Source organism: Hibiscus syriacus, unplaced genomic scaffold (genome assembly GCF_006381635.1).
Source record: "Hibiscus syriacus cultivar Baekdansim isolate YM2019G1 unplaced genomic scaffold, ASM638163v2 tig00111059_pilon, whole genome shotgun sequence".
NCBI lineage: Eukaryota > Viridiplantae > Streptophyta > Magnoliopsida > Malvales > Malvaceae > Hibiscus > Hibiscus syriacus.
In genome coordinates, this window is record NW_024062966.1 from 657,483 (window position 1) to 685,402 (window position 27,920).

Consider the following 27,920-nt stretch of genomic DNA (forward strand, 5'->3'; position numbering starts at 1 on the left):
TGTGTCCAACACACGTGCCTGGTCTTCCATCTCTTCCCTAACCTCCATTCGCAGCCACGAAGAAACACACCATCGCCCTATAGACATTGATTGTACCACCTATTTTCAGGGACACATGATTTTTATTAAAGGCGATCTTAAGGGACAAACTGAAACTTGTAAAATTTTAAAGGATGAAAACAAATTTCAATAGAAAATAGACAAAAAAATCTAAAATTATGATAATTTTAAAATTTCAAGGGCGACTGCCCCTACTCGCCCCTTCGGGCCCATCCCTATTTACCTTTGCCTATAATGTAAATGAATCGAGTTTGGATGAATAAAACTATATTTGTGTTTGTTTATTTACTTTTAAGGTGTTTATAATCAATTTATATTAGTTTATTGTTTTAAAAGTGTTTATTTCATTTGTTTAGCAGTGTTTTATTCATTTGTTTAGCATTGCGAACGTGTCGTTTAACGTTCATCTAATGTACCAAGCTCTCCTTTTTACTTATAATTTGTAAGTCAAGAAAAAGGTGAAATTACAACCCTGGATTTAATTTTTTTATACTTCACTATTTGAACTCCAAAATTCATCTTGTGTTTAATTTAGTCCTCACCTCACCAATATTAAAATTTATAAAAAATAAAGGAAAAGAAGAACAAGTAAACAAACTTATAAAAGAATTTGTATTTAACATATTCAATTCATGTTTGTTAATTTTAATATCATATTTGTGTTTGTTACTTTGCATTCGCAAACATATTTATTTAATGTTCTCACATGTCACGTTTTGTTCATTTAGATCCCTATTTACAGAGATTGATTGTATACCCGGGCATCGGGTTTGTTTTGTAATTTATGAGGAGGGTATGCAATAGCAAAGGGGTGGAGGTGGTGGTGGTTAGGCCACATGTTTGGTCTTAAATGCAAAAAGAATCCCAGGGTCAGGATGTTCACGTTTTGTTCATTTAGATCCCTATTTACAGAGATTGATTGTATACCCTGGGCATCGGGTTTTGTTTTGTAATTTATGAGGAGGGTATGCAATAGCAAGTCGGGGTGGAGGTGGTGGTGGTTAGGCCACATGTTTGGTCTTAAATGCAAAAAGAATCCCAGGGTCAGGGGGGGGCTGCGCATTCAGACTCTCTCTTCCCTTTTGCTTCTACAGTTTTTATGTCTCCCTGTGTTGCTTTCATGGATCTCTGCCTAACGTTTCGTGGCTGCATGTTGGCCTCTGCCTGCTTTCCCACAAAAACCATAACAATACCGATATGTCGACGCCATCTCTGACTCATCTCCCCTGGCAGTGTCCTCCACGCAACCAAAAACCACCTCTTATGGAAGTCGATTTCCATAAGAAATGAGAAATGCACCTTTTAGATATACATGGAAGTAGAGACAAAAAGGGGAATCATGTGTCAACTGAAACTTTAAATAAGCCAGCTTGCATCATCATCATCTTCTTTACTATGGTTTTATTTTTCCTTGTGAATTTACTCGCTGGAAGATGATGGTTTTGATAGCGACAATTCAGAAGCAGGGCTTCAGTTGAGTTGAGCCATCTGCTTTAATGGATGCTAAACGGGATTACTGATTATCCCCCCTCCACATGATGATTTGAGGTGCATGGTGGATCAATGTGTACCATTTATTCTTTTAGCTTGCAAGCATTAGAAGAATAATTATCTTTGATTTTATACCAGACTGAGAGTCGTACAAAAGGAGATAAGAATTGTCCCGTAGTTCAAATGTCTAATTTCAATACAGAAACATGCAGAAACTGAAGGAGGAAAAGGACAATGAAATTCTTTTAAGATTCCAGGAATTTTTTCAGATTCATTTTCTACATTCAGTCCCCAATCTAAACAGGCTTCCAAGATGGAACGTTTGGACTGAAAACCTTCCTACAACCCTAGAATCTAATATATTCACGACCTCCTCAGATTTAATGCATCTTGGTGTCTTATATTGGTTAACTGAAGAGCCTTGAGACACGCAGAAATCCATGAGAGCATCAATGTTCCATGTTGCACCACTCGTATCTCTAATGGTCGATCGAATTGTCCTTTCTCCGACATCTCCGGTAAACAGAATCGAGAGATTCTTCCACTGTGGAGCAACACTGCTCCATTAACTTAGGATCGAGTACCGGAAGATGGTTACTCCCTTTGATTGTGAGCTCCCAGAATAGAACATAATGACCTGGTATGGAGGAAGTGTCAGCATAGCTTGTGTACTCGATCAACAGGAAACCGAGCGACTAGACTATGACTTTTGCCTTTGTCACAGCCTTCAACAGGTCCTCCTCGTTGGTTTTGTCGGTGTCGATGCTTAAAACAACGTTCCGCCGATGCACGAATCGGAATTGAGGGGCTTTGTTGTGGACCCCGGTCACCATTAGAATATCTCCTACTCGATATCTATACAGGCCTGCCAATGAACATTCAGTTACAAGCCGATATACGAAAGGAGCGTGCTATATATGAAGTAAATACTAACCTGTAAAAGTTGTGACCAGAAGTTCATAATACTTGCCAAGCTTTACGTCAACGAGATCAACAGTTCCGACATCTTCACTGCAATTTTCTCTGCACACACCATTGCAGTGTACATGTAGTGTTCCATCTTCACGGTTTTTCTTCACCGGTATGAACTCGAAGTAGGCCATATTCGGGATAAGCGTGTACGAGACATCCGAAGGCTTGCTCAGCGGTTTGAAATTAATTCCAAAGTAACATTCCGAAGAAGCATACATTGTGGAAACCAAAGGTATCCCTCCACTGTAGAATTCGAGGGTCGAAACATATTGTGCCATGGAACCTGTGACAATGACATCAATGTATTTTGTTCTAGGCCAGAGTTTCTTAACTATCCCTTCCCATGATTCTCCTCGGCATTCGTGTTCAATCGAGTTGGCCAATTCTGGATCCGGTTTGCATAGAATCGACGACACGACATTTCTGCAACTGGGGTCAGTGATCCAGTTACTGACATGACCGGCTCTAATGTTGGAGCAGAGCTCTTTCCAAGTGCCTTCCAAGAACTTGATGGCCCGTAGAAAGCCGAAGCGAAAACTGCACCGACCCTTAAAACCTCTTGTCGTTGAACCAAACCGCAAAGCAATTGGCAGTACATCTCTGCTTGCTGTCGGGGCACAAGATTGTCTCGTCCGGACTGGAGTAAACATTGAAGCGGTTGAAGGGTCGATTCTTGAAATTACTGCTCTTGTAGTAGCTTGTTAATACAGGCCTCGCCATTAGACCAGAGGCAGTTTTGGTCTCTGGCTTAACAAACAAAAGATACATTGCTTTTCCTTCGTCCAAGCCGTCTACATACCTGCAATTTAACAGGTCCAAGCCGTTCAGTATCATTTTTTTTGTGAGAAAACGAAAATAAAGAACAGAATATGTCAAAAGAAAAAAAAATTTCACTTGTTCATCACAGGCACGAGCAGATTATAAAAGAATGTCTTCCTGTTCAGGTCTTCAGCAGTTGAAGGCATCATCTTCGGCTGCCCACCCGAAGTACCGGAGCTTCATCAAACAAAGATAAAAATGACATTATACATCATATATATATATATATATATATATATATATATATATATATATATGATCATATAGGTGAAGTTTTACATACCTTGTGAGCAACTCGATAATTGGTTCGGCAGAAATGATGTTCGATGAATCTCCGTTGGCGATTCGCTCGATATAAGGCTTGATATCTTCGTAATTCACCACAGGAACATTGTGCTTGAAAACCTTCATGTCACACTGTCCATTAAGGAACCCCTTAAGATATTCTGTATGCGCATTCCGTGTTATTATCTCCTCCAATACCAACTGCTGTATCTGGTGAACATTTTTGGTCAGGTCCTCGAGAATCTTCATGCCGGCTTCATTGTCGTTCGGATCATAATCTGGTACCATGGCTGGAAACTGACAAGGATTACCTCTAGACATTTGATCAACGTCGACTTTGGTTATCCTAGAACATATCCTCAACTGCTGTTCAACCTACGAAAACCAATAAAAAGGAAACAGCTCAGTTTCTTGTAAGAGATCACAGAGCCTATCGAACTGAATTAAAAAGCAACCTTACCGCTTAAAACGAAGACAATGAGAATGGTAAGAGAACAGAGGCATGGAGCATACCGCTGCACAATTTATGGGGCATGCTCTCATATTTAAAACCCTTAGGCCCTTTCTCTCTCTTTCAGAGCTGGAATGTGCTGATGAGAGGGGGAGAGGGAAATGATTAAATAACAGATTTTTGGAGGCTTTTTGGAAATGACGTATAATAAAAAACCTCTACTTTAAAGAAAAATAAATGGGGAGGAAATTGTGAGGGAAGTAGAGTGTGTGTGGAGGTCCTACACGCATGGTTTTGTCTACTTAGCTGTGAGATTAGAGGCGGCTATTGCTGGTCAATACTACCTATAATCTACAAGTCCCTATTCTTCCCATCACTAAGCTATGCAAACCCATTAACTAATCCTCGTTGGATTTCAAAACCCAATCGGAAGTTTTTTGTTATTTTATTTGTTATAGCGATTAATTGCAACAACATCCTCGGAGTATGCTCAAATTTTGGATCGATTTATAAATTTTAAAATATTCTAATTGAAACCTTAAATGTTGGTATCTGTCAAGGACATCTTCTGTCGCGATCCAACTCAATTTGTTGGATTTTGTCACCACAATATAATCTAGAATTGTTCTCTTTGAACATCTATTGACCTCTCAAGGTTTTGTCACTCATTTGTGCCTTATGTTCTAAGTGCATATATGTTAGAGATGCCTAAAGATAATTCTAAATTATGCTTTCATAATAAGTCATAACAATTTTCAAAGATAGTTTGACAACCGTTCTATAAGTACACATTTGAATGTTATTTTTTGGATTTGAACCTCTAAGGATGCATATTCGTGTCAAAATATTTAAGGACATTTGGGTGCCAAAAAGAACAATTCTAAGTTACAAGTTGGATTTGGGGCGTCAGAAAAAACAACAACGTTTTTAAAATTTAAGAATGTTTCATTTTTTAACATGTTTATTTATACTTAAAATTCGATTCACATGTTTAAAAATGGTTTATTTCATACCCAAACTAACTTTTTAATGTCCCAGCAAACAATTGAGTTGACAGAATAATATGATTGATACAATCATAATACTTAAAAAATCAATTAGAATAATTTAAAATTTGGGTATGCATTTTGAATTTAAACCATGGGGGCTGTCTCTTCTAATTTAGACCGAGAGTTGTGAAATTCAATGTGATGAAAGACATGATAAACACCAGAAGGTCGAAAGAGAAAGCTAGAAACCTCTCTAACATTGAACGGTGATTTATACACAAACTTTTAATATTGGTATCAGATATGGTAATATGACTATATGTATGCTAATGACTAAATACATTGACATGGTTATAAATTTAATACGTAGGTTATGTGAATTTATCAAGTGATTATGTTAATTGTAGTTAGAAGGAAGATATGAAATTTAAAGATTTTATGAAATTCTAAAAACTTCAATGTTTAATAGTTTAATAGATAGAGGAAAAAAATTGACTTCCGAGAAAAAGAAGGAGAATATATAGCAATATTAATTTTACTGTGTATGTTTGAAGGTTAATAAGACAAAAATTCATTGACACTGGTAGACAAATATTACATGGAAAGAGAGATAAGGGATTTTCTTAGGAAAGACAGGTTAATATACGGTTAATATACGACGTTATCGGATACATTATAATATATTATAATATTTTGTTTAGCGCTACCGGAAATGTTGAGTAATAATAATGTAGTAGGTCTAAATCATGAAGAAATATTAAAAAATTTGGCAACCGACAAACTTAGCTTGTCAGTTTGTGTCGATACAAATGAAAAACGTATCGCTCTATAGCAATATTACAAGTACAAATATGACAAAACCGGTCCCAAAATGACAAAATCGGTAAAACGCTACTGAATATGTTGAAAGTGTCGATAATTTAATATAAGTATCGAAACTTTATGAATTTAAAAGAGAAGAAGTTATAGCGCCTATAAAGTGTCGATACTTTAAAAAAATATATCGATCCATAACAATATAACATGTAAAAATATGATAAAACATGTCTCAAAATTGACAAAACCAGTAAAACGATACCGGATATGTTGAAAGTGACGATACTTTAATATAAGTATCAACACTTTCTGAAATTAAACTAAAAAGTGTCGACACTTTATGAAAATGTATCGATCCATAATAATATAATAGGTAAAAATATGATAAAACAAGTCTAAAAAAAATGAAAAAACCAGAAAAATGATACAGGATATGTTGAAAGTGTCGATAATTTAATATAAGTATTGACACTTTCTGATTTTAAAAGAGAAGAAATTATAACGCCTAAAAAGTGTCGACACTTTATAAAAATGTATCGATCTATAACAATATAACAACTAAAAATATGATAAAACCGGTCTCAACAATGAAAAAACCGATAAAACGATACCAGATATGTTGAAAGTGTCGATACTTTAATATAACTATCGACACTTTTGGAATTTAAAAGAGAAGAAGTTATAGCGCCTATAAAGTGTTGATACTTTAAAAAAATGTATCGATCCATAACAATATAACAGGTAAAAATATGATAAAACAGGTCTCAAAATTGACAAAACCATTAAAACGCTACCGGATATGTTGAAAGTGTCGATAATTTAATATAAGTATCGACACTTTATGAATTTAAAAGAGAAGAAGTTATAGCGCCTATATAGTGTCGATACTTTTAAAAAATATATCGATCCATAACAATATAACAGGTAAAAATATGACAAAACCGATCTCAAAATGACAAAACCGGTAAAGCGCTATCGGATATGTTGAAAGTGTCGATACTTTAATAAGTACGTGTAATAAATTATCGATATTTTCAAAGAAATAGGTAAATATCCTATCAAAAGTATCGACACTTGACATAAAAGTATCGACACTTAGGTAATTGTATCGATTAAATATAAATAACATATCTGGTGTAAATATAAAGGCATAGCTAAATTTCCTCTGAAAATATATAGAGATTTTGAAATCGAAGCGTAATTGTTGTTGCATTTCAGAAGGCGTTTCTACGTGAAGTTTTGTTTGTTTTTTGCTGCAGTCGAATCGAAAGGTACGTTGTTGAAACCCTAGTTTTTATTATTACAGTAATGGGAAATAGGGTTTTTTATGTGTTGTTGTTTGGGGTTTTCGATGTAAAGAAGCATTTGGGACCGAATCGATACTTTTATTTAATATTTATAGGTAAAAAATGATATTATAGGTAGAAAATGATATTTTAGGTTGTATAAATGTGTCGACACTTGTTGTAGTGACTATTCAAATTCTTTTGAAGACCAACCGTTTTACCACAAAGAGTGGTTATTGATTTTTGCATATTGAATAAAGTGTATGTAAGCAGTATTTGATTTGATTTAATTTGCGTAAACTGATATATGAAGGAAAAAATGAAGTCAATGGGATGAAAGCAACCAAAGGGTGAATATATGTACTTCTAGTAAGTATCAGTCTTTTTGTTATTATTGTTGAAATGGTAATTGGATTAAAGTATTTAAGAACTTTAAATTAATTACAAATTTTAAATGTTGACAGTATGACCGATTGTAAAAGGATGAAGGAAGATGTCACACACAACGGTTCGATATGTAAAATGAAATTGACATCGAGTATTATTTAGCGTTAATGTATTGATTAAGAAACATTTATGCTTAATATTAGGTGACAAAAGATGTGAGGTCGAAATGGAATTCGATGAGTGATGCTGAAAATGAACCTTACATCACACAGTCAAGGAATGATAGTAAAGAATACAAAGAACGGATGGAAGCAAATGAAAAGAAGGTATTCATTAAACTTGTAAATACGTTGATACAAGATATATAAGAACAATAACATTATATATTGTTAAAAAATGTAGGAAGTGTCGACAAGGTGCAACATAAAAATGGTGAATTCATTAATTGAACACCTTAAAGAGAAGGATCAGTTGAATGTGCTGAGGGAAATGTGGTTTGAATCGTTGATAGGAGTAGGGGATCGATCAATTCGGAGGGAATTGTGTCGATCCTTGATGGACCAATTTGATGTCAAACAATGTATTACTAAATATGGTGATTATTCATTCCCTCTGGGGGTATCGACTGCTGCAACCGTCTTGGGGGTACAAAACAAAGGCAAAAGTGTTGTAGAAGTCTGTAGGAGTAAGAAATGGAAAGCACTTGCCTCCAAATATGGTTTGAATCAGAAGGTGGCATATGCTGAAGTTGAAGAGGATATCAAAAGTGGATCTTACGGGGGGGGATGACCTGAAGGCCCGAGTTCTATTGTACCTTGTCGGGATATTTCTTTGTCCGACGGGTGATACGTCAATGAACAAGGACGATATGAAGCTTATTTGCGATAAAGGTTTGAAGGGTGAATTCAATTGGACTGAATATGTCCATTCGATATTGATTGAATCAATAATCACCTTTCAAAAGGGCAGCCATAGATACCTCAAAGGGTGCATAGCAATCTTAGAGGTAACTGAGTTGAAGAATGTTTTGTTTTTTATATATAAATGATAGTATAGTTATTATATAAAATGATAACTTTTATTATAAATGCAGGTTGCACTGTTCGATATTTGGTCGCGCTATGATAGTTTGTCGGCTTATGAAAGAAACAGAGTGGCACATATCCGTGCATGGGAGAAGGAAGAGGTGGTTAGAGTGATGGCGGAGTTGAAGTTAGATAGACCGATGAAGCTAGAAATGGTAATAAATGTAATTAAATAATATTAAGAATATAATCAATGTCTTAATACAAATTTAATTTTGAAGGTTATTGTCAAGGAGTTAGAGGAGGCAGATGAGGCAGTGGAGAAGGAAGAAGAGATGGTTTGAGGGGTGGATGACGGTCAGGGGGATTACGGTGAGGGAAAACAGAGTAAATTTGACATTTTGATGTCTAAATTGGCTGATATTAAAAAAAATCCTTTTTGATATTCATAAAAGACAATCAAGAGTCGAAGAAACACTTGAGAGGCATAAGGGAGAAGTGGAAGGAAAGATAGATGTAGTGGTGAATGAAGTTGAGGTGTTGAGGGAACTTAATCTGTTGATGGGTGGAAAAATTGATGTAGTTTTCAAGGAGGTTGTGGAATTGAGGAGTGAACTTACGGGGCTGAAGGAGGTGGTTGAGAAAAACTTGGATGAAGGGGGGAAATTAAGGGTGAAATAAAAGAGATGAAGAGCTATGTAGAGCAAAAATATGATGAACTGAAAAAATTTGAAGAAGAGAAGATGGAGGAAGAAGAAAAAGATGGAGGAAATGAGGAGAAATGATGTCACTAACATCTATACACCGGAGAGTGTTATAGATGCAAATTTGGATTCAGAATGTCCTGCACCCCAGAAGAAGAAGCAGAAGGTAAATTGAATAAAAGAAAACTTAATTTGATTTTTATCATGTTGTTATGACTAAAATTTGTATGCAAAACTGTAGGTTGAATAAACGGTTATTCCAAGCGGAATTGAACCGGTCGAAGCTGCAATTTGTGATTATTTATGGAATAGTGGGTTAGAATCGGGGTAAGTTAAATATATTGCTTTATGAGTGATATTTAAATATTTCATGACAATATATTAATCCTAATGATTCATACAGATGTTCTGTAATCTCAATGGGAAATCAATACGCTAGTGTATCCGACGTTGCAACGTTGAAGCCTAGTGAATGGGTTGGCGGTGTGGTAAGTAGACATAGATTAAAAGTTAAAACCTATTGAATATATTCATATTGTGTTAGGTTATTGATTTGCTCGCCTGGACAGTATGCTACGATTCTAAAAAGTCAGGTCGGACGATTGGCTATATTCCATATCACTTAGTGGTGAGTTAAATTAATAAATGTTGAAAAGTAATGTTATAGACGGTAAATTAATAATGATTGTCATGTAATTGCAGAAACATGTGTTGGACAACGCCTGTAATGTTGAGGGTATTGCGAGTTTTTGGGGTACCATGTTGTATAACTATGTGAAATTCACCAAGTGTGAGAAGGTAATACACCATACGAATAGGCATAAATGATGTTTTTGGATATATAATGTTGAATTTTGTCAAATTGGGTGTGAAATTTTTTACAAATCATGATCACAATAAACCACAATAATTCACGTTAGTATCTGTTAGTGTTGGATATGGTAGACCGTGTTGCAACTGTATATGATAGTCTGTTTACATCTAAAGCAGCTAAACAGAGAGTGAATGATGCTAAGAGATTGGTATGTATGAAAGAAAATTATGTCAATTATAATGCATAATTTGTTTAGATCATAACTTCATATTTTTTTAATGCAGATGAAAATATTAGATAGTTATAATAAGAAACGCATTTGGGTAGAAGCATGTGGATCTCTAGGAAATTTCCCCTTGCAAAGATTCAAATTCACGGAACATAAGATGAACGAGCAATCGAATGGACATGATTGCGGCATTTATGTGATGATGTGGATGGAATCGATTGGTTCTAGAGGGGCTACTTGTGATTTTGTAAGTAGAATTAAAAATTTATTTGCGGTTAAATTGTTAAAAGTCGTAGATTTAATGTTGTGGTCTACAATACTTAACGTACTGACAATTTGAATATAGGTTGTTGGAGAATGGGATCGTATGCGAATATTAAACGATCTCGTAAGCCACAATCAAAATCAACTAAGAGATAAGATGACAAAAGCTGCCATGCTACACAAGAATAACAAAAGGAAGGGATGGTGTAAATGCAGAGTTAATTTTGTATAAGATTTATAATTTTGTATACGATTTATAATTTTGTATGTGAATGTAATTATGTATAAGATGGGAAAAGTTATCCAAATGTTTTTTGTACATGTTTCGTATACACAGTAGGAGTCATGTTTTTTGTCTGCATTATTCCAAATGTCACTAACATAATTGTGATCATGTGCGGGATTGAATGACCATTCTATATTTAGGTATGTTCAATAACTACAAAATGCAATAACTTTAAAGTAATAGGTAAATTTACAATGTAGGTGGCAAAAATAGAATATAATAATGACAAAATTAATAAACATAAAGATTTGATTCCAACATTTTGTCCAAGTTTGGGAATTTAATAGGTAAAATATACCGGTTTAATAAGATAATAGGTAAACTTATGTGTCGATACATTTATAACAAGTGTCGATCCCAAAAACATCGAAAACCATAATTATAATGTAATAGGTAAATTAGCAATATAACCGGTCTAAATATACCGGTTTTTGAGAAAACAGGTGTATGAAAAGTATCGACACAAATCAAATAAGTGTCGATACTTTTGGTCCAGAATGTATTTCAAAACCAAGTGCACTAAAAAGTGTCGATACATTTATAACAAGTGTCGATCCCAAAAACATCAAAAACCATAATTATAATGTAATAGGTAAATTAGCAATATAACCAGTCTAAATATACCGATTTTTGAGAAAACAAGTGTACAAAAAGTATCGACACAAATAAAAAAAGTGTTGATACATCTTGTTCAAATTGTATTTTAAAAACCAAGTGCACAACAAAGTGTCGATACATTTATAACAAGTGTCGATTCCGAAAACATCGAAAAACATAATTATAATGTAATAGGTAAATTATTAATGTAACCGGTCTAAATATACCGATTTTTGAGAAAACATGTGTACAAAAAGTATCGACACAAATAAAGAAAGTGTCGATACATCTTGTCCAGATTGTATTTTAAAAACCAACAAGTGTCGATCCTGAAAATATCGAAAAACATAATTATAATGTAATAGGTAAATTATTAATGTACCCAGTCTAAATATACCGGTTTTTGAGAAAACAGGTGTACAAAAATTATCGACACAAATAAAAAAAAGTGTCGATACATCTTGTCCAGATTGTATTTTAAAAACCAAGTGCACAACAAAGTGTCGATACATTTATAACAAGTGTTGATCCCGAAAACATCGAAAAACATAATTATAATGTAATAGGTAAATTATTAATGTAACCGGTCTAAATATACCAGTTTTTGAGAAAACAGGTGTACAAAAAGTATCGACACAAATAAAAAAAAGTGTCGATACATCTTGTCCAGATTGTATTTTAAAAACCAAGTGCACAAAAAAATGTCGATACATTTATAACATGTGTCGATCCCAAAAACATCAAAAAACATAATTATAATGTAATATGTAAATTATTAATGTAACCGGTCTAAATATACTAGTTTTTGAGAAAACATGTGTACAAAAAGTATCGACACAAATAAAAAATGCGTCGATACATCTTGTCCAGATTGTATTTTAAAAACCAAGTGCACAACAAAGTGTCGATACATTTATAACAAATATCGATCCCGAAAACATCGAAAAACATAATTATAATGTAATATGTAAATTATTAATGTAACCGGTCTAAATATACGGGTTTTTGAGAAAACAAGTGTACAAAAAGTATCGACACAAATAAAAAAAGTGTCGATACATCTTGTCCAGATTTTATTTTAAAAACCAAGTGCACAACAAAGTGTCGATACATTTATAATAAGTGTCGATCCCGAAAACATCGAAAAACATAATTATAATGTAATAGGTAAATTATTAATTTAACCGGTCTAAATATACCAGTTTTTGAGAAAACATGTGTACAAAAAGTATCGACACAAATAAAAAAAAGTGTTGATACATCTTGTCCAGGTTGTATTTTAAAAACCAAGTGCAAAACAAAGTTTCGATACATTTATAACAATTGTCGATCCCAAAAACATCGAAATACATAATTATAACCAAATGTCTCTAACATCATGTGCTGGACTGAATAACCATTACATTCCATCTTCAAAAAATCAGTTGAAGTAGACTGCGTGCTTGTATTCAAACCCAGCTTGACTTGAGGATATGTTAGTTTGTTATGTCCCTCACCGTTGCAAAACCCACATCGCCTAATCTTCTTCTTGACCTTTTTATTTGTTACTTCTTTTCGCTTGCGTTGTTTCCGTTGAGGGTCGCGAACGTTGTTTAATACACTGCTCCGATTGACTGAATCATTCAAACCAAATGTATCGACTCCAAAAACATCGAAACAAATAATTATAATGTAATAGGTAAATTAACAATGTAATCAGTATATATATACCAGTTAATTATAAAACAGGTCAACATAACGTATCGATACTATTATAATTTGTGTCGATCCTTTTTGTCTACAATGAATGGCCAAACGACAGGCACACATAAAGTGTCGATACATTTATAATGTAACTGATAGAAATATACCGGGTTAATGAGAGAATAGGTCAACATAAAGTGTCGACACTTTTTAAATTTGTGTCGATACTTTTTTCCAAAGAAGCACAAACTGGTTCACGCATAAAGTATCGATACATTTAAAATTGTATCGATCTCAAAAACATCAAAACCGATAATTATAATGTAATAGGTCAATTTACAATGTAACCGGTTGAAATTTACCGGTTTTATAAGAAAATAGGTCAATATAAGCGCTACCTATTACATTATATAAGCGCTACCTAATATGTTATTGTACTTGATAATATTTCCGGTTAAATGGCTATTTTATTATATAAGCGTTACCTATTACATTATATAAGCGCTACCTAATATGATATTGTACTTGATAATATTTCCGGTTAAATGCCTATTTTATTATATAAGCGCTACATATTACATTATATAAGCGTTACCTATTACATTATATAAGCGTTACCTAATATATTATTGTGATTGATAATATTTTCAGTTAAATGATATAATATAATCGGTCTAAATTTTAACCGATCACGTTATTTTTAATCATTTTTTAAGCGTCGCACAGCATAATCACCCATAAAATAAAGGTACTTATGAAATAATTGGATCATATATTGTTGAGTCATCACCACAGAAATTGAAGATCACGTTAAGCGAGGCTGGCTTTTGTGTGGTTGCATGACATGTTCAGTTGTTCACCACATATAATCAATGACTCTCCCTTTAGAAACAAATTCTGTTAGAAGATGGCGATTCAATCAATTCCCTTACGAATAAAGTATAATATGGATTTGGGTTGTCATATTACTGAATCATGTGTCTTGTCAGTGACAAAGTTTTTAATTTTAGGTCGTGAGATCGAATCTTATAAAGAATATTTTATAATTTAGAAGTCTCCTACAAAAACTGCTCTCAACCTAATGTTGGAGACAGCCTACAATCTTATCTCCCTTAACCTATTACATATGAGAACAAGAATAAAGAAAAACTAAAAAAAATAGATTTGGGTTGTCGTATTACTGAATCATGTGTCTTGTCAGTGACCCTACCTGGACTGGAATCATCAAAAATTATGATTGGAAACCGAGCAACCGATGTTTGTTCATCGGGATCTAAACTACTAACTCCCTCTCTCCATCTCTAGATTCGTAGAAACAAGGTTTCGGGTCAAAAAAGTGCTTTGAAGGATCCAAGACACCCAGTTCCGCTCATGCAAGGCTATAGTACGTAAGCACAAACCCTAATCAATTTGTTGGGTTAACAAGCAGAACAGGAAAGAAGAAGAAGAAATGGGAGTTTAAAAACAATATTATAATGATGAATCAGTGTGTTTTGAGACATACATATTGGGATTTGATAGATATCGTTTCAGAGGTTTTGATGTTCAAAGGTAGAAAACAAAAAAGGTGCCCTGTGGAGGGGACAGCAGGAGCAAAGAAGGGAAGGTCTCTTCTGCTACATGCATTTTTTTATATAATCGTTGACCAAAAATATATTTAAAAAGCTCTGCTTTCTTGATAGGAGAGCTTTCGAGTTGAAGCCGATTGAAATCATTCAATCAAAGTACATGATGATTTTTCATCTTTTGACTCTATTTAAAGAATTAATTAATATTAATGAACTCATTGCACCATGTTAATAGGCAAAGAGATCATTATTTTAAAATTTTTTTTTCTAAATTTGAGTAATTTAATTTTTAGAATGTATGATCTTTGTCAATGATTAGAAAAGATTTTAAATAGATATTACTTTATAATTATTTAAAACAAAAAAAATAATACTAATGAACAATATTAGAGCAGAGGCAAGTAGACTATAAGGTATATACGTGTCCATCTTAAAATCATAATTTTTTTATGTTAATTATTTATTTTATTGATAGTATTCACCTTAAAATTTTATTTGTGTTTAGCGTATATGAAAAAAATATTATTATTAAACATCGTGATTTTATCCCCTTCTTACGCCTAATATAACTGTTGTATACGCATGATCCGTGATGAAACCTATTTAGGGTTTTTAAATCTCCTCTCCCCTGGTCATATGCCGAAAGGCAAGAGGCTTTGGCTTCAGCACATTAAAAAATAAAATCAGCCTCTGATTACATTATCTTTCAAGCAGAGACACTGATCCAGATCCAAGAGTAAAGCAATGCTAATTATAAAAACGAAAAGCTAAAAATAGACAAGTTGGGGAGTATAAATTACGAGTACACATAATTAATTAACATTTGCATTGTTGTTTTGTTTCGCTTTAGATAATATTTAATGAAACTACATTTACGTCACAACTAAAGCAAGCTGCTTTAGGAACAACACATTTTCTGCTACTTGGTGTATATTACTGTGTACACGTGATATGAATATTAAAATTGGTTTATTTTGATGATTCATTTTAAATCTATTTTTATATTTTTATATTTTATTCACACAAATTATATATATATAAGTATTGACACACGACGTTTATATGCCAAATAATTTATCCTTAATCTTAGTAAAAAGAAAATAGAGATTAGTAATAGGGAGAGTAAGGATCGAACCATAAAGACTATGGGAGTTGCCGAAAATTTGGTTCTTGATTTCTGATCTAGACGAAAATTGCAAGATAAATAAAGAAGGGGGGAGATTGTTTGATAGTTTGTAAAGAAAGTAAATTGAATCTAAAGGCAATAAAGAAAGTAATTTTAAAGAAAGTAGAGATGAAAATTCTATGAAATAAAATCAGCTTCAGGCTTTAGCTTTGCCTCAATTTCATCGATCATTAAATAAGATCTTAGCTTCAAATTCATGCCAGTTACAATCTACAAGGCCCTACCCCTATAACTTGTTTTCTCTCTTAAGTGAACATATCATCAAAATCAATCTTTGGATCCCAACCCATATGTAGACTAACCACAACAATCGTTGGTTAATACCAACTCTGTTATAGCTTTGGAAAAACCCGACTCTGATTATAGTCTCTCAATGAGAATTGAATTCGATTTCAGTTTTCCTTAGCGGACTGTCGCTAAGTGTGTTCACAGGAAGTCGAATGAGCTACAAGTCGATCATTCCTCCCAACCATTAACCAAAATATTAATTATTCTAACATGCACTTTTTGAAAGGAAAACATTTTTTTATTATAAAAGGATGACCGATTTCCAATCTTTAATTCTAGAAAACTAAAAATATAATCCGAAGGGTATGGGTGCTTTTCAATTCTCACGATCGGAATTGAGTCATTCGCTTTAGCCTTTGACATATGAAAAACTTAGCTAAACATGGTAGAAATCATACTTAGCCAATTTAAAATAAATAAAGTTTTAAAGAAAAATTAAAGAAAAAAAATAAACGAAAAGAAAGGAAATTTTATAAAGTAAAGAAAACTAAGAACAAATGAAAATTAGATACGTTTTTGAGTTTACCCTGTGGGGTATTTATACTCTCCTAAAACCCTAAAAATGTAGCAGAGATGACTATAGATAATTCTTGGAATTTTTCGAATTAAATCCTAAAAACAAAGATAAATCTTAATTTAAAATTTGAATTTGCAGCCGAGTCTTTGTCTTCAAGAAACTGATGACTAGATGCCACGTCAGCCGTAGTCACGGTCCAAGCCATGCCCACTAAGTTGGCCTTGATTCCAAAAAATAAAAAAACTGTAAAATCACGCCATTTAAATATCGTTTCTGGAATCCGACATCCTATACAGAAAACAAGTTTAAACGCTCAAATCAGCAAAAAAAAAATCAATTAGTAATTAACAATAAAATAATTACTATTTAAAGAACTAATCAAATTCCCCCCACTTATTCAATGCTTGTCCTCAAGTATTTCCCAACTGACATGTAAAAAATCTCAAGTTGTCATCTCCAAATTCACAAAATTTCCAAGATTTCTAATCAAATTAAGTCAAACAAATGTCGAAATTTAAGAACATCAAGTAAAGGCATAACTAAATTAGATGTACTAGAACATGCCATTCTAATTATCTGTCAATCGCAAAGAAACAAGACTTAGTACCTCACATCGGTTCACTCATTCCGCTTAAAGTGTTTCGGGTGAAAGAATCACTCAAGCCTAAACTAAGCAACACATTGTCATAAGCTTGTAACTAAATAAAATCTTCACTACTAAGTATAAACATGATGAAATAATCAAGAGGTCTTTCGGAAAGGTTGTGAATGAGATAAGGTTCTGGTAAGAAAAAGGCCAAATAATCAGGTTAAAATCATGAAAAAATAAGCTTATTCCATGAATTTAATCTAAAGGAAGCAAAAGAAGATAAAAGAATGAAGCAACTATCTATTATTTTAAGCTTTTTTTCTTATTTTTTCTCGGTTTGAACCATATTTTTCTTTTTTTTTACTATTCAAACAGCTTATTCGAATCTTTTTTCTCTCTTGCTATTCGAACCAAAACTGCATTTTTCTCTGCTCATTCAAACCAAACTACACTGTTTTCCTGCACTATTCGAACCAAAACTGTTTTTTTTTTTTGCACTCCTTTTTTTGTGTTGAAACAAACTTACCTCTATCATGAAAAGGGTAACAAATAGAGGTATAAAAACAAAGAAAATCGAATTGAGTTAATGATGAAGGAAACAAAAAAAGGATACAAGGCTCAAATTGGTTCACTAAGGGAGAATAAACAAAGGGTAGGCTATTTTTTCGGAAGAGAAATGGTTAAATCCTAATGCTCCTATCACATTAATGCATCATATTCAAGTGTGTAGTCTCGACAAACATTACACTACAAGTACTAGAATATAAATAATTAGTTTGACACACTCAATTAAAATAAAGAGTAAGAATACAAGATATCTCATTGATAACTCCGTAAAAAGACTATTTTTAAGGCCCTTTTCACTTAAGTTATTGTTTGTTTAAGGGTACATATAGGTCATTTTAGATATATGTAGTTGTATATAATTGTATTTGTGGTGGTTGTGTTATTTTATTTTATTAATGTGCTATATGAGGAGGAAGGTGTGGTTTTTAGTGATGTGCAAAAATAACAAGCAAAATAGGCGAGCTGGGAAGTAATGCCGCGGCATCACACGTTGCTGAAGCAGATTGAAATGCCTTGGCATTTCTGGCGCAGAAAACGACAAAAATATACAGCTGTACATGGACAGCTGGCTCTGCACGTGAAATGATGGTTGTAATAACCTGCTTGGGACCACTGACACCTGGAGGATAAGATTCATGCATAACATGTGATTCTAGGGGTATGAGGGGTATTTTGCACCCAACAATATCCCAACAACATCATCATTACCCCTAGATATTTTTATTATTATATATTACACCTCACAAGAGAGAGAGTGTGTGGAAGAAAAGAGACGCATACTGTAGCAGAAAAATCAGATTTTTATTTTCCCTTTTTCTTTCTTCTTCCTTGGGTTTTCCTCCATTGATAAAGCTTCAAGGAGTGGTGAGCTAGGCGCCGAGAGGAGCTAGCGAGCTAAGGTGGTTCGTGGTGGCCGAGGAGACCTCTTGTGGCGCGCGTCGAAGGCTCTTTCTCACTTCCCTTTGCTCCTATTTTATTTATTTTATTTGTGGGTTGTTAGAACGAATATTTTATGGATTTTTCTATGAATATTTCGAACCCCACCATGAACTAACTTATTTGGTGGTGGTTGGTTTAATGGATGTTTAAACTTTATTTTTAATGGTATGTTTAAGTTTATTTTGGTTCTTTATTTGCTTTGCTTATGAATGCTTCACCATCTAGGCTTGTAAGAGGCATGGAAATGTCCATTTCTTAGATGAAGGTTAGGTGTTCGGAAGAATCCTAAGCTAAAAATACTTGTAAGTATTCGGAAGAAACGCAAGACAAGATCCTCATAAGCAATGGGTTATAGTATTTTCAAGGAGCTTTGAACCGGCCTAGGAGTATTATTATAACCTAATCCCTTAGATCTCGGAAGAGACTAGGATAGGATTTCAACGACTAAAAAGGGTGTCTTTATCAATAGGGTAGGCTGTCCAACATCGTTGAGTGAGAGCAGATGCCTTGGCATCCTATTCTGTTAGTTCCTGTGAGAACATTTTAGGAAAGCCCTGTCGAGTAAGTAACGACCAGGTAGCTTAAATCTGCCTGAGAGATAAGTTTAACATCCTTAGATCAATCCCTACCATTCATTCCATTGAAAGCTTGTCACGTGAGGATTATCTTTTTTTTTATTTATTTACTGTTTTTTTTTACCATTTTCCTTTGCCATGACATTTCTTTTTGTTACTCATACACATTTCATTTGCCTCGGCATAATCATTTGTGAATACCATTAGCTATACTTAATTAATTTAGAATAGTGCATAAATTTTACTCAATATCCTTCTAATCCCTGTGGAGACGATACTCACTCATCACTGTATTACTTTTACGATTGTGTATACTTGCACATTATTTGCGTATAATTTTATAGTACTCGCAATACGCAACACTCATTAGGTCCAAAACTCACATGAAAGACTTAATTTACTAAGTTATGCAATCAATTCAACTAACGAACTCATGGAATTACCAAGAAAAAATTACACAAATTAGTCATGACATGTTATCATGTATCCTAAATCACAACAAAAGCAAGATTGAATTTGCAAAGAAATTTAAGGAAATTAAACAACACAAAATATAGGCAACAAGAATTTTCAACAATTAGAATTAGGAAAATGCTCAATTTCAATCACAATCAAATAAGTGAAGGTTAATTCAATCTAATTCCACCCCTTCACTTAAGTCATATTATCCCAATATAAAAATTAATGCACAAGAGAGGGAACGAAAATACTCCCCAATTTAATGACAATCGCGACCGCGTCGAGATGTGCCCAGGCAAAGGTAAGAGAAAATCTCGGTGAGGTTTGTTTCGATGGAATCAAGCCTGTTGTGCTCTTGATGGATCTCATCTTGCACATCCGACGATGGATGTTCTATCAGTGCCACATGTGGTGTATGCCTCTGAAGGAATACACACATATTGAGCGGAGTAATGGTGCCTGGAGGAATGATATACAGCGCAACGGGAGTACTTGCAAGAAGACTCATCGCATCCAAACAATGAGTATCTAAAGGATCTATTGCAAAAGCATAAGTAAACTGAGCAGTATCGAAAGTTAATAGAAATAATCGAGATGTAAGGTGAGTAATATAAGGGTCGAGAATTAATGGGCGATCAGAGCGCACAATATGCTCGAAGGCGCGGGCGAATCAAAAGCCCAAATTTACCTTCATACCGGTGTGCATACACCATAAGAAAAAGAGTTCAACCTTACTCAAGCAGGACGTGGTATCATTCCATCTGGAAAAGTTGTATGCGAGGAACCAATATATGTAGCAGAGAGCGAGATCATGAATATGCCAACCTTTGGTGGTGTGAGCATCGAAAGTAGCACCCGTCGAGCTAGTGAGCACATCATAAGCTATGTTTGTATCAAAATCTCGCAGAATCTCACGTAAAGCAGTTATAAAATCATGAACCTCATTAAGAAATTAAAATTTACTAAATACATAGTAAAGTGTTATCCAAACAATCGAAAAGAAATTACACCTTGCATATCACTAGATACGATACGATTTGGAAAGAACGTAAATGTAATATAAAATTCAAAGACCAGTTTGTAGTAAGTACTACACCTAATTTTAGAGTCTAATCGCCAACCAATTGCATCAAAATTCGTCACAATCAAGTCACACAAATGTAAATAGTCAAGAGTTCGATCAGGGATGTACTTGCAAACTTGAAATTTATGGTGTTGGATGCTATCAAACCACCAAACTTCTTCATAGTCAAAGTCTAAATATCCTTGAAGAACCTCCTCAATTAGGACAAAATAAGTGTGGTCGCGCCGATGATGCTCATAATAGTGTGCGTGTCTGGCTCCTCCACCGTTGTGCATGGGTGCTTCACTCGAGCTCGTGACAAATAAGGGTGAAGCTTGCTGTTGCTCGAAGTATGGATGGGATGGTGAAGCATGATTAGTAGTAGGCGGAGGCGGTGAATTGGTCATAAAGCATTTCAAAAAGTCCTCCGAAAAACCAAACACATGATGCCATATTAGTAGAAGTTCAAGTGCAACGAGTTTAAAGTTTATCTCATGTTGCTCGGGCATTACCGAGTAGGTAGAGAATGAGGGACTGTACGACATGGAGTAAAATGTCAGAGTGCCCGATGAAGAAAGGTGGTATTGGAGCGGGAACTGATTTGGTGAACAACGGAAGCAAAAGTAGGAGATGATGGCTGAGGTAGTGAGTCAGAGCTGCTCGACACGACGATGTGGGTGGGTGGTAAACCGATGGTTATTTCCACTGAGATTAACCGGTGGACGAGACAGTTTACCAGATTGGTTTCTTGTTCTTACCATACTTTCGTAAAGGGAGAAGTGAGATAAGATAGTGGCGAGATGATACATTCGATATTGAAAGGTCGATTGGTGCAGCGACAGTGAAGCAAGAAAGCTAGCGAGGTGGTGGACGATAATCGGGGTGTGCGGTTATGACTAAAAGAAGAAGTAAAGGCTTGGTTTCTTTATGATAGTAAAAAGGATGGAGAAATATGCGAGTCATCGTAAATGGTCCTAGCCATTTTGATCGAAGTTTACCTGCAAAAATTTTAAGTTTTGAATTAAACAATAAATTTGTTTGATTAACAGTAATTGATTTAAAAGAAATCTTGCGATCATGGATTTTTTTTATAGTTTCTTTAAATATGCGAGCCCTTTCGTAAGGGTTTCTTTGGATTTATTCTAATTCTTGAATATGGGCTTCTGCGCTTCTCCGATTGCTTCCATTTTTATGTTACACTGCTTGACCACCTAATAAGCTTGATGTTCTTGTTCAACTGAAAAATTGCACGATTTACTGAAAAAAAGACGATAAGGTGACATTCCGATGAGAACTTTGTAAGCTGTTCGGTAAGCCCATAATGCATCGGGTAATTTAACACTCCAATTTTTCCGATCTGGCTTAACAATTTTCTCGAATCGCCTTAATTTCATCATTTGAAACTTTATCTTACCCATTTGTTTATGGATGCTAGGCCATGGAAATTCTTTGAGTCACTCCAAAGTTCTTCATAAGCGCCTCGATGATCCACTGATGAAATGGATGCCTCGATCACTTATTATCGCTCGCGGTGTGCCTAACCTAGAAAATCTATAATTTTTCAAAAAATCAACAGTTTTTTTGAGATCATTATTACAGGTAGCTTTAGCTTCTACGTACTTAGAAACATAATCAACAACAAGAATTATATATGTGTTTCCAAACGAAGAAGTAAAGGGACACATATAATCGATTCCCCCTACATTGAAAATATCATAAATATGAATCAGGTTTAAAGACATTTCGTTTCTACGACCTAAATTACCTACTCGTTAACACTTTTCACATGTTTTGCAGTAAATATAAGAATCTCTAAAAACATTCGTCCAAAAGAAACCACATTCCAAAATCTTATTAGTTGTTCGCTTTGGTCCAAAATGATCGCCATAGGAATATGAATGACAAAATTTTAGAATCAAGTTTACCTCTTCTTCGGTGATGCATCATTATATTACCTGATCGGAATAGTGCTTCCAAAGAGAAAGATCATCGCAAATGTAGAGTTGGGATTCCCTCTTAATCTGATTAATTTATGCTCTTGGTAAATCTGATGGTATTTTACTTATGGCCAAATAATTCACCATATCAGCAAACTATGGATTAGTTCCTCGCGCCAACATCAATTTCTCTTTAGAAAACTCTTCTTTAATTGGTGGGACAGAAGAGGTGATAGGGACCCTACTTAAATGATCAGCCACAAATTTCTCGCATCCCTTCTTATCCTTGATTTCCAAATTGAATTCTTGAAGAAGTAGAATCCAACAGATAAGTCTCGGCTTCGCTTTCTTTTTGCTCATCAGATATCGTAACGCTGCATGATTAGAAAAACAACAATATTATTTCCAAGAAAATATGATCTAAATATTTCTAAGGCAAATATTATTGCAAAAAGTTCTTTTTTGGTTGTAGAGCAACTTCTCTACGCCGAGTCTAAGGTACGAGATACATAGACAATGATGTGCGACACTTTGCCAACTTTTCGACCAAGAACCGTGCCAGCACTAGTGTCTGAGGCGTCACACTAGTGTATGAGGCATCACACATAAGCTCGAAAAGATAATCCCAATTTGTTGGTTGTACAACCAGAGTCAATATTAGCTTTTATTTCAAAATATGGAACGATTCCTTACATTCCTTGGTTGAAATCAAAGACTTGATCTTTTTGGAGTAGATTAAATAATGGTTACACTATCCTTGAGAATTCATTGATAAATCATTGGTAGAATCTTCCATGGCCAAGAAAAGAACGTATTTCTCTTACCATTGTGGAGTAAGGAAGTGAGCGTATGATCTTGGCTTTATCGACTGCAATCCCATCAGAAGAAATGATATGTCCTAGAATCAATCCCTTATCAACCATAAAATGACATTTTTTATAATTTAAAGCGTGGTTGAATTCTAAGCATCGTTTTAATACATTAGTTAAATTAAGAACCTGTCATAACCATTTTTTAAAAACGGGTGTCTACAGAAGGCATTCATCAAAAATGTTGTTGTAAACTGTGAAATCATTCATAAAGACCTCTATTTCTTTCTCTATGTAGTTCGAAAAGATGCTAAACATACATCTTTGAAATGTGGTGGGCGCATTGCAAAGTTCGAAAGGTATTATCCAGTAAGTAAACGTTCTAAAGGGGCAAGTGAAAGTTATCTTTTCCAGACCTTCTGACACCACTGGAATTTGAAAGAAACCTGAAAATCCATAAAGACAATAGTAGTAAGTTTTACCGACTAATCTTTCTATCATTTTATCTATAAAGGGAAGAGGAAAATGATATTTTCTAGTTAAAGAATTCAACTTCCTGTAATTAATGCAGACTCGCCACCCGTTCTGTACTATAATCGAAACTAACTCACATTCTAAGTTCTTAATTATCGTAACTTTGGTTTTCTTAGGGACCACATGGACTGGACCTACTCGATTACTATACGAGATTAGATAGATAACATCTGCTTCAAGAAACTTTTGAATTTCATTCTTTATCACTTCCATCATTGGTGGATTTAACCGACGTTATCCTTCTCGTGACAATTTATCTCCTTCATCGATCTTGATCTTGTGCATACAAGTCGAGGTACTAAGTCCCTTAATGTTTGCGATAGTCTACCCTATAACTTCTTTATGCGCGCGCAAGACCATTACAAGGTCTCGTTCATCTTCTTTCATCAGTTTGTTTGAAATTATCAATGGCAAGGTGTCGTTTTCCCCCAAAAATACATACTTCAAGTGATCCAATAATTGTTTTAATTCAATATGAGATTTTGAAGGCGTAATAAGTTTACCAGAATAAATAGATTTTTTTTCTTCTAAACTCCTTGATTTCCCCATCAAAGTTGCCCAATTCTCTGTACAATCATCAAAAAATTAGTTTCTATAAATTTATCAACTACAGGCTCAATTACATCAATAAAACGTAAAATTTGAACGTTATCAGGATACCACATCTCTTTATACAGATTAAATTTAATAATCTCACCATCGAATTCCATTGTAAGAATTTCACTTCTTACGACAATCTTTTTGTTTGTCATACTAAGTAAATGTCACCCAAGGAGAATTTAGAATAAGTATTTGTCTTATCGTTTTCCATGTTAATGATATAGAAATCCGTCGGAAAGATGAGTTCATTTTTCTTCACTAAGACATTCTCGAGAACTCATTCGAGATAAATTAACGAGCAATTCACCAACTGTATCGTCACTCTAGTATCTTTAAATGGCTCAACAAATAGTAAGTTATATACACATAAAGGCATCACATTTATAGATTCTTCCAAATCACACATTGTACGTTTTATGCCAATTTTACAAATTTTATGGGATAACGAACATACCTTGGTCCTTCAACTTTAGTGGATACCTTCGCTGAAAAACTGCAGAAACATGTTCTATCAAGATCTATTTCTCCTTGGCTTGTTTATCTCTTTTTACAAATCTTGAGAGGAAATGAGGTAGAATGACATAGAGAGATGGTGTTGGATCAGATTGTTAGTCTTTTTTCTTATTTCTCTAGTATCCCGCGCCATATTCGTTTCTTCTCTAGATTCTAGTTATTCCTCTTTCTTCTAGGATTCTGCGTCTAACTTCTATAAGATTGGTTGTGTGACAACTGTTCCGCTTCGGAGGGTGATATCGCTTACATTTTCCACGGGTTCATATCAGTTTGAAAGGGAAGTTTACCTTGTGATTCCAAGCGTTCCATAGCCTAAGCCAACTGACTAATATACTTTTCTATTTCTTGTAAATGTGAATCAGTGTAATTCTGGAACTTCTCATGGGATAGAGCCAATTTTTTAACAATTGACTCAAGTGATGATTTCTGCGGTTGATAAGGTTTTTGCGGAGGTGGTCTCGGTTGGTAGGATTGATTACGCTTTGGGTTATGTGCATAACTGAAGTTCAAATGATCTTTCATCTTGGATTATATATGTTTCCATGAGGCTTGTAAGGCCTTTGGGGAGGTCCAGAAAGTTCCCCACAACATTAACTTGAGCACCAACTTCTTCCTGTAGCATCGGGCAACAGTCTGTTGGATGATCCAATATCGTGCATATCTCGTATACTCTTACCAGTCCAATTTTACCTGTGACAAGGGCATTAACCACGTCAGTTAATTTGTGGATTTTATTTTCAAGGGAAAATGTACTTACCTCGTGAACGCATCAGATGGGTTCACTTACAGAGCTAAACTGTTAAGAGTTGGCTATCATCATCAAAATTAATTCTTTTACTGCGCTTGGGGTCTTATTGATGAGAGGTTCTCTGCTAGTAGCGCCAATCATTTTCATTTCCATGGGAAGCAACCCTTCGTAGAAATATTGAAGAAGTGTTTGCTTTGTTAATCTGTGTTGCAGACAACTTGCACAAAGTTTCTTGAATCGCTCTCAGTAGTCGTAAAGTGATTCCCATCTTTTTGTTTAATTTTCAAGATTTTTCTTCTCAATTTTCTTACCTTTTTTGCTGGGAAAAACCTATCAAGAAAGATACAATTTAAATCAGCTCATGTATTAATTGAATTCGAGGTAAGTAAAATAGCCATTCTTTTGCTAAACCAGATAAACAAAAAGGAAAAGCTCTCAATTTAGTTTGATATATGGATACTCCCTATGGTAATGCTGGAACAAATCATAAGGAACTCTATGAGATGTTTATACGGATTCTCGCTAGGAAGTCCATGAAAGGTATGAAGAAGATGAATAATCCTCGTTTTTAGTTGAAATAGAGTTTCTCTTTGTGGAAAAACGATGTAGAGAGGTTGTTGAACCACAAGAGTTGCGACAAACTCATGAATGGTGAGATCGCCCATTGGTGTTGGTGGTTGTGTCCGATCGGCTTAGGTGCAGCGATTTTGAGAGTTGATTCAGGGATCGGCGACTCCTCTTATGTGAAGCGAGATTTGGTTCTTTATCCTTATGGGGATATGACATCAATTGTTCTTTCAGGGTTTGATTGTTCTTGTCTTCGTCTTCTTTTATCTCGAATCGTTTGTCTATGAATTCGTCTAGCTCGTGCTTTGATTTCTGGATCAAATTCTTCTAATGTAATTGGGTTTTTCCCGGTCATAAATAAAAAATGAATTGAATTAGTAACTTTTTTCAAAGTTCTCGACAACGACGCTAATTTGACACACATTGTTTCTATGTCAAATAATTTATCCTTAATCTAAGTAAAAAGAAAATAGAGAATAGTAATAGGAAGAGTAAGAGTAAGGGTCGGTCCACAGGGACTATGGAAGTTACCAAAAATTTGGTTATTGATTTCTGATTTAGGCGAAAATTACAAGATAAATAAAGAGGGGGGTGATTTGTTGATAGTTTATAAATAAAGTAAATTCAATCTAAAGTAAATAAAGAAAGTAATTTAAAAAAAAAAGTAGAGATGAAAATTCTATGAAATAAAATCAGCATTAGGCTTTAATTTTGCCTCAATTTCATCGATCATTGAATATGATTTTATCTTTGAATTCATGTCCGTTACAGTCTACAGGGCACAACCCCTGTAACTTGTTTTTCTCTCAAGTGAAATGATCATCCAAAATAAATCTTTGGATACAAGCCCTTATATGGACTAACATCGATAATCGTTTGTTAATACTATATATGTTATAGCTTTGAAAAAAAATTACTCTAATTATAGCTTATCGATGAGAATTAACTCGATTTCAGTTTCCTTAGCAAATTGCCTCTAGGTGTGTTCACAGGAAATCGAATGTGCTACATGTCGATACTTCCTCCCAACCATTAATCAAAATCGTAATTAATCTAACGCTCAATTTTAAAAGAAAAATAATTTTTTATTATAAAAGGATGGCCGATTGCCAATCCTTGATTCCAGAAAACTAAAAATGCAACCCAAATGCCATGAGGTGATTTTCAATTCTCATGATCGAAATTGAGTCATCGTTTCAGCCTTTGGCTGATGAAAAACTTAGCTAAGCATGGTAGAAACCATACTTATCAATTTTAAAAATAAAGAAAGCTTTAAAGAAAAATAAAGAAAAGCATAATAAAC

General features: G+C 34.3%; 1 pseudogene; it reads right to left on the bottom strand.

Moving 5' to 3' along the window:
- Nucleotides 1-1,726: 1,726 nt before the first annotated feature.
- On the bottom strand, nt 1,727-4,199 carry LOC120151540 (annotated as a pseudogene).
- Between the last annotated feature and the right edge of the window lie 23,721 nt (nt 4,200-27,920).